Source organism: Dipodomys spectabilis, unplaced genomic scaffold (assembly GCF_019054845.1).
Source record: "Dipodomys spectabilis isolate Male_0828 unplaced genomic scaffold, ASM1905484v1 ptg000298l, whole genome shotgun sequence".
Lineage (NCBI taxonomy): Eukaryota > Metazoa > Chordata > Mammalia > Rodentia > Heteromyidae > Dipodomys > Dipodomys spectabilis.
This window is the reverse complement of record NW_024870975.1, coordinates 886,521-895,039: the sequence shown is the minus strand read 5'-3', so window position 1 is coordinate 895,039 and position 8,519 is coordinate 886,521.

Sequence of the window (8,519 nt, the reverse complement as noted above, 5' to 3'; positions counted from 1 at the left end):
CTGTTAGAGCCTGAGTTCAAGTCACAGAACTGGCAAAAACAAGCCTGGTGGAAAAGCCAATTGTCCCACTTGTTTTCCTTATCGGTGAAAGTCCTGGGCCTCAGGAATGATGTAGAATACATAAGCAAGTCTATGTCTCATGTAATAGGATGCAAAAAATGTTATATGTGTAATCATGCTCAAATGCATAAGAAACAAATAAAACATAAAAAATGAATACACTAAGCACAACATGAGTAAACCTGTGCATGTAAATATAAATCATGTATTTAAAATGTTTACGAATATTGTTTTTGAATTCAGGCCCTAGGAGCAAGCTTTTCTTTCTTGTCTCCAACACGGTGATCTTCCCATCCCTCACAGTACTGCAGATTTCCCCAGACCCTGAGTTCAAATCACAGGCCTGGCAGAAAAAAATGGCAAGAATTACAAGCCAAGGATCCTCACAATATTTTTAATATTTTGTATGTATATATGTATGTATGTATGTAAGATTTTTTTTATTTTTTCAAGCACATGGCTTGAATTCAGGTTGTGGCAATTCTACCTCAGCTTTGATCATTCTAGGCTGGGGTGCAGCCACTGGACCCCCAGCTGCTGATGGGATCCTAGACACTCAGGCCTTTCAGGAAAAACAATGCACAGAAAAAATGTGGCCTTTTTACGTTTTCTTCCTTTGCATGGTGACCCTCCTGGGTCTGAATGACAATGTTGCAAAGGGTACTGCCCCTTGCATTGCTGAAGGTTGGCAGACTATTAGGGAAGCCACAGGCCCAAGTGGCAACATAGGATCTGACCAACCAATGGCAGGAGATACTAAGAAACTGGTTCCCATCCATAGGAATAACAATGGATTCTTGTCAATGTTACAGTTGAATGAGTTGATCGTGAATGATGCTCCTATAAAATTAGACAGCATGTTTTCATGAGTCTTATTGATTTTATTTAATATTTTTGAAGCATTAAAAGAATATTATTATTTACAGGAATGCAATAATTTCAGTACACTGATTGATTTCATTAATAGTGTAAGGATGAAAACAATAACATTAATTACATGGACGCATAAAAAATACCCAAGAATTGGTAGGAATGTAGTCTATATAACTGAATAATGTATAGACATCTCTGGCACTCTATAAAGATATACATTTATTAGTGTGCTGTCATCTGCATGTCAATCTGTTCATATTTTGTTAACTCCTGGGCTCGATCTCAGGTCCTGGGAACAGCCTATCACTCAGTTTGCCCCAGGAAGGCGTGTTCACACTCGCCCATTCATGAATTTGGCCCTGTAGGCCATGAGTTCAGATACCAGCACTCCCAAACAATGAATCATTGAGTAAGAAGCTGATGCTGACATGTTTTCCTTTTCTGTGAATGTCCTGGGTGTCAGATATGAAGTGGAATACATATCCAGGCCTATATCCTATGTAATCAATGTAACCAATGTTCTATGTGCCATAATAGTCAATAAAATAAATGGTCAATACATAAATAAAACAAAAAAATAATAAAATAACTACACTGAATGCAATATGGAGTCAACATATGTATATAAATATAAATCATATATGTAAATTGTACATGAATACGTGGGGATTGATTTCAGGCCTAAGGAACAGACTTGAATTTCTTGACTTCAAGGAGGCCAGATTCCCCTTCCTACACAGTACAACAGTGTTACCCAGACCATGAGTTCAAATCCCAGTCCTGGCAGAAAAATGGCACCTTTATAGTATGTGAGGCCCAATTTTTAGGTATTTCATTATTCCTCCATTTTATGAATGTGATTGTTTACATCTTAATAATGTATTAAATAAAATCGATTAGTGTCCTATAATATAATTATGTATAATTTTATCCTAGAATCATTCAAGGACTGCCCATTCAATAATGACATACATCCCATCCATTTGTATTCATATGGATATGAATGAGTATCTTAGGATCTCCTGCCATTTGGAGGTGGCAGGACCAGGATTCAAACTGTGGGCTCCAGCTCCCACCACTTAAACTTGAGGATAGGGAACTCACTGGTCTGTCGAAGAACATCAGCAAGACCAATGATTAGGCAGGCACCAGTGGCTCTCAACAGTCCTCCTTGATGTTTACAAGGCTGTGATGGGAGGATCATGGTCAAAGTCACCCTCAGGAGGAAAGTCCTTGAGACCCCTGTCCAACTTCAGTGCCAACAAAGCCAGAAGCCCTGCGGCTCCAGTGGTAGAGGGCCAGCCTTGAGCAAAAGCAGCTCAGAGACTGTGCCCAGATCCTGAGTTCAAGGTTCGGGACTGGCAACAAACAGACATAAATAACAATCTGTGCAGCCATCCAGCTAAAGTGGTCTCCCTCTTGTCCCCAACTGAATGGGAAAAGGGCTGGCTGGGAGAGTCCCTGTCAACTTGACTCTGCCCATGCTGATTGCATCACAGGATTCTAGCCACACCCCCATTCTTTCATGTTTCTTTCTGACCAATGGAATACAAGAATGGTGGCAACGCCCACATTCCATGATGCCTGGTAGCAACTGGATTCCCTCTTTTAGTACACCACTACCAGCAGTTAAGGAAGGTAGAGGTAGCTGAGTGGTGAGCAAGAGACTCAATGTAATTTTAGAGAATAGTAGGAAATTTACATGTCCCAGCCCCCTCCCCCCCCCTTCCTGTGGTGCTGGATTTCAAATCGCAGCCAGCCTAAGGCCCTGACCTGTTCCCTGTCCCTGGTCCTCTGCTCTGGGCCCATGTGTCTGCCATGCCACCGCCATCCCTGCTTGCTCTACCTGGATCAGCTGCCAACAGCGTCTCCCAGCAGCACAGGTGAGTGGCCGCCCCAACACCATTCCCAACTCGGGTCAGAAACCCCTCTGAGAGCACCATGACCCCCTGCTTGTTTCCTCTCCCTGGCTCTGAGGAGCCACCTTTTTGTCTTGTGCATTTCTGAGAAAAAACCAATATATGCTCAGGCTGGGCTGAGCTCAGGTGGTCCTCCTATCTGTGACATGTATGCTCCACCAGGCCTGGTCTTCTGTAGTTGGGATGGTAGACATGTAGAGCCATGCTCAGTCATCAGTTTAGATGGATTATCACAAACTCTTAGTCCATGGCAGCCGATTCTTGACCACAGATAAAGCTCTGGGTAGGGCCACAACAATCGGAACTCAGTCTCTTCACAGAATAGTTGTGAGGAAACAAGGGATTTATATAGAGGGATCTCTGGAGCATGGCTAGGCACAGAGGGAGTGGCCTTCAGGTAATGTTCTCAACAATTCTGTGAGCATAAGACAGGAAGATATCTGGAAAGGGCTCAGGTGTCCCCTGTTATTAATGGGGCAACGGGTGTGGGATTATGAAACAAAACATGGCTCTCTTTCATCATTAACCTATTCCCATGAGGAAGGGTATCCTTCACTGTGTTGAGTTTTGCAACTGGGGACAACAAGGCATGGAGAAGCTGGGTGACCTACTTATGATCTCAAGTTCACAGAAATCTAGGCTTGACTTCTCTACCATCCACCCCAGTTAAATGGGTGCTATTCAGCCCACTTTTTGTAGTGGGAAGTCCACTTCTTGTCAGTCATGGGGCTTGAACTCTAGGTCTGAGCGCTGTTCTGGAGCTCCTCAGCTCAAGACTAGCGCTCTACCACTTGAGCCCACAGCACCACTTTCAATTTTCTGGTCGATCTTTGGAGATAAGAGTCTCACAGACTTTCCTTACTGGGCTGGCTATGAACCATGATCCTCATTTCTCAGACTCCTGTGTAGTTGGGATTAGAGTTCTGAGCCACCAGCACAGGGCTTAAGTGTAGTTCTCACTTTCTTTCTCCCTCTCTCTCACATGAACTGGTTGAATGTCCTGGAGGAGGTGGCCCATTGTCCCCATGTGGCTAGACCCCATAGTGGCCCTCTCATTCTGGAGGTGGGCTGTGGATCAGGAGCTGTCTTGCTCAGCCTGTTGAAACAGCTCCATGACATAAGCCTCTCTGTACCCTAGCTAGACTATGACAGTTATTCATTTTCCATCCAGCCTTACTAGACTTCTCATATTGTATTGTTTTCTACATCATTTTCTGGCACCTAGACAAAATTATGATACATAGTTACGGAATCAAAATGTAATGTCTTCTTAAGAAATTCATTTAGGGTTCTGGGAATGTGGCTTCATGGCACGGTGATTGCCTAGCATGCATGAAACCCTGGGTTCAATTTCCCAGTACCACATAAACAGAAAAACACTGAAAGTGGTGCTATGCCTCAGGTGGTAGAGTCCTAGCCTAAAAAAAAAAAAACCTCAGAAATAATTCCCTAGCCATGAGTTTAAACCCCTGGACTAGCAATAATAAAAAAAAGTATTCAAATATTTTTTCATTCATGTGACTGTTTCTAATATATTTATAAGATGATTTCTTTGTATGTCCACCCCCCCCACGATATAACCCCTGCTTTCACTGTATTTAATGTTGGTATAAATTGTGGAGGGGAAAGGAAAAAAACAAATCGTTTAAATAGGGATACAGGTGGATCCATTGCAATAACGAGAAGTACAAGTCGTTATGTTGAAAAATGAACTTTACAATTTTGGCGGGGGGGGCAGTAGAGATGGGGGGATAGGAAGGGATAGGAAGGGGAAACAAAGGAGGAGGCAACAATACTTGATAAGAAATGTACTCATTATCTTGCCCATGTAATTGTAACTCCTCTGTACACTATTTTCACAATAAAAAAAAACCATTTAGTTAGTAAATGCAAAATAAAGAAACCATACTTTGAATATATAATTGCTCCTTCCATACTGACACCTGACAATAGTCCCTAATTCATGTACTTTACTTACTATAGCATACTCTGTTAAAAAAAAAATTTTGGTCATTAGGTCAAAGCAACTAATGCCAGGAATGTGCTCAGATGTCAGGTGAAGAATTATTCTGGAAATTCAAAGATTCCAGGATTTTGTGTGGTCACTGCTAATCACAGAGAGAAGGATAGTCTAAGTGACATTTGGAAATCTTTTTGGTTAATCATGGTACCAAAAACGCAGAGGCTAATTAACAGTTGTGATAGAATAGAAGGAATAACTCGATGGAAGGATAAGTGATAGTAACTAAGGTGTACCAGAAATTGTTCTAGAGAACCATTTTTGGTTATTGAAAAACGTTATCAACTAGGCTTATTCCTCATTGCCTTTAGCATTCTAAATCTCTTAGGCTAGTTCTTAATCTCTGTGTGATAAGTTGTATATCCTTCTATGCTGTTCTTTCATACCTTATCTCCTTTGTTTTCTAAAAATCTCAGGGAACAGGAAGCAAAGGAGGAGGCAACAATGTTTGATAAGAAATATACTCATTATCTTGCCCATGTAATTGTAATTGTAATTCCTAGAAGTTTATGTTAAGTATTTCACAAGTTTTATTTCTCTTAATTCTTAAGAAAACATTTACTATAATTCTAATATTATTACCATTTTAGTGTTAGGAAATATTTTAATTAAAGGCACTAAGTGCATGGCCCAAAGACACACAATGGGGAAGGAAATGAGTCAAAATTTCCAAAAGTAAGCAATAAAAAGTAGGTAAAATCCTCTCCATTCCCTTACTCTCTCAATTCAATATTCATGTTGTCCAAGAAATAATAGCATAGCAATTATTGCCGATGGTAATTGTTTTCTGTCACATTTTGTCTTCAACACAGTGTTGGTGACATTGGGTTATCATGCTCAGAGCTGAGCTCATAAATTAAGGTCTAAAGAGAGACAAATGTCTTCTGTTCCACAGTTCCAGTATACATTTTAAAAAGTACTAAAACTAGCCAGTAGCTGGTGGCTCACGCCTATAATCCTGGCTACAGAGGAAGCTGAGATCTGAGGATTGCGCTTCAAAGCCAGCCCGGGCTGGAAAGTCTGTGAGACTCTTAACTCCAATAAACCACTAGGAAAGCAGAAGTGGCACTGTGGCTGAAGGGGTAGAGCACTCACCTTCAGCTGAAAGGCACAGGGACAGCGGCCAAGCCCAGAGATCATGCCACATGACCAATAAAAAAAAGATTAAAACTTTTAAATACCATCACTTACTGTCTTTTAAGAATCCAAAACGAAATAAATTCACATATAATCACTCCAAAATGCTTTAAAAGCAGGAGATGATAAACAAGCCTCCATGAACTCAATTTCCTTCTACTTTATAAATTATTCTGAAAGACTTGTGCTGGTTGGTCACACCTGTAATCCTGTCTATTCTGGTATCTGCTCATGAAACTGAGATCTGTGGATAACCGTTGGAAGCCAATCAGGACAAAAACTATTCATGAGATTATTTTAAAAAAATTACAATGGAATTCTATGCCTCCATCAGAAAGAATGACATCACCCAGTTTATTAGGAAATGGAAATACTTGGAAAAAATTATATTAAGTGAATTAAGCCAGGCCCAAAGAAGTGAAGTAAGCCAAGCCCAAAGAAACATAGGTCCCATGGTTTCCCTTATTTGCAATATCTAGTATATGTATGAGTCAAGCAGAAAAGGTCAGATAATGTGATGTTAGGAAAATGAACCCTTAGATATGTATTTAAATGTTTTTTAATGCATTTTTAATGCATTTATAAAATTATTTCTTTTTTGCTTTGTATGTCCCTTCCCCACAGTATAACCCCTGCTTTCACTATATTTGATGTCGGTATACTTTGTGGAGGAGAAGGGGAAAAACAAGTCGTTTAAGGATACAGGTGGACACGTTGCAACAATGAGAAGTACAAGTTGTTATGTCGAAAACGAACTTTACAACATTGGTGGGGGGGGGGGGTTAGGATGGGGTAGGGGTGGCAGGGGGAGGCTGGGAAGGGATGTGAAGGGTAAACAAAGGAGGAGGCTGCAATGCTTGATAAGAAATGTACTCATTATCTTGCCCATGTAATTGTAACCCCTCTATACAGTATGTTCACAATAAAAAAATAATAAAAATATTTTAAAAAATTAATGAACTAGCAAAGAGCCAAGAATGGAGATGTAGCTTATATAGTAGCTCATCAATCTAGAGAGGAATGGCCTAGTGAGACCTTGGTGCACTGAATTCAAACTCTGAGAACGAAAATGCGCAGGCACGCACACACACACACATACACATACACACATATTTATTCAAAATATCTTCATATCAGAATTTTGCATTAATTTCTTTGTTAACGATATTACATGGGTAAAATAGGGGAAATATTCTCTTCCATCTGAGAACATTTTTATATTTTTTATTGTAAAAGTACTGTACAGAGTGGTTATAGTTACATGAAAAGGTAATGAGTACATTTCCTATCAAGCATTGTTACCTTCTCCTTTGTTTTCCCCCGCGATCCATTCCCTCCCACCTCCACAAGTACACTTCCCTCTCCTCCCCTCCTAAATTGTAAAGTTCATTTTTCAACATACTCTCTTGTGTGTCACATTTTTGCAATGGTCATACTCTATGCTTATTTAAGCCTTTTGTTTTTTCCCTTTCCATCCCCAAGTTAGAGAAGTGTACATACAAGATGGAAGTGCACCAACATCAGATACAGTGAAAACAGGGGTTTAACTGTGGGGGATGCACATATAAAAAATCACATCGTACATTAGAAATATATTAGAAACCACAGGAAGAAATAAAAAACCACTTGTGTCCTTATCATGGGGTTCATTTACCTTAACATAATCTTATCTAGTCATATGCATATGCTTTTGACCTTTTTTTTTAAATTGTGAAAATACCATACAGAGAAGTTACAATTACATGGAAAAGGTAATGAGTACATTTTTTATCAAGCATTGTTGCCTACTACTTTTTTTCGCCTTACCATACCTTTTTTGCTTATCCCAGACACACATTAGTTATTGCAAATAACGGATACCATAGGACCTATGTTTCTTTTTTTTTTAATTCTGAAAATGCCATACAGAGGGGTTTTAATTACATGGGTGAGTTATTGAGTACATTTCTTTTATTTTTATTGTGAGAATACTGACAGAGGAGTTACAATTACATGGGCAAGATAACGAGTACATTTCTTATCAAGCATTGTTGCCTCCTCTTTGTTTCCCCTTCCCATCCCTTCCCATACTCCCCCACTTCCCTCATCCGGTCCTCCTCCCACCAAAGTTGTAAAGTTCATTTTTTGACATAATGACTTGTACATCTCATTGTTGCAATGGGTCCACTTGCTCCTCCTTTGTTTCCCCTTCCCATCCCTGCCCATCTTCCACCCCCCACTCCCACTAACCCCTCCCCCACCCCAGTCCCCCCACTGTCCACATCCTTCAACCCCCGGCCAAAATCATTTTTTGACACCATGACTTGTTCATCTCATTGTTGCAATGGGTCCACCTGCATCCCTATTTAAACGATTTGTGTTTCCCTTCCACTCCACAAATAATACCAACATCAAATACAGTGAAAACAGGGGTTTTAGCTTGCAGGAGGAACATACAAAGCAACAAAGAAATGATCTTATAAATATCTTAGAAACAATCGCAAGAAAGAAAAACCATTTGAATCCTTATC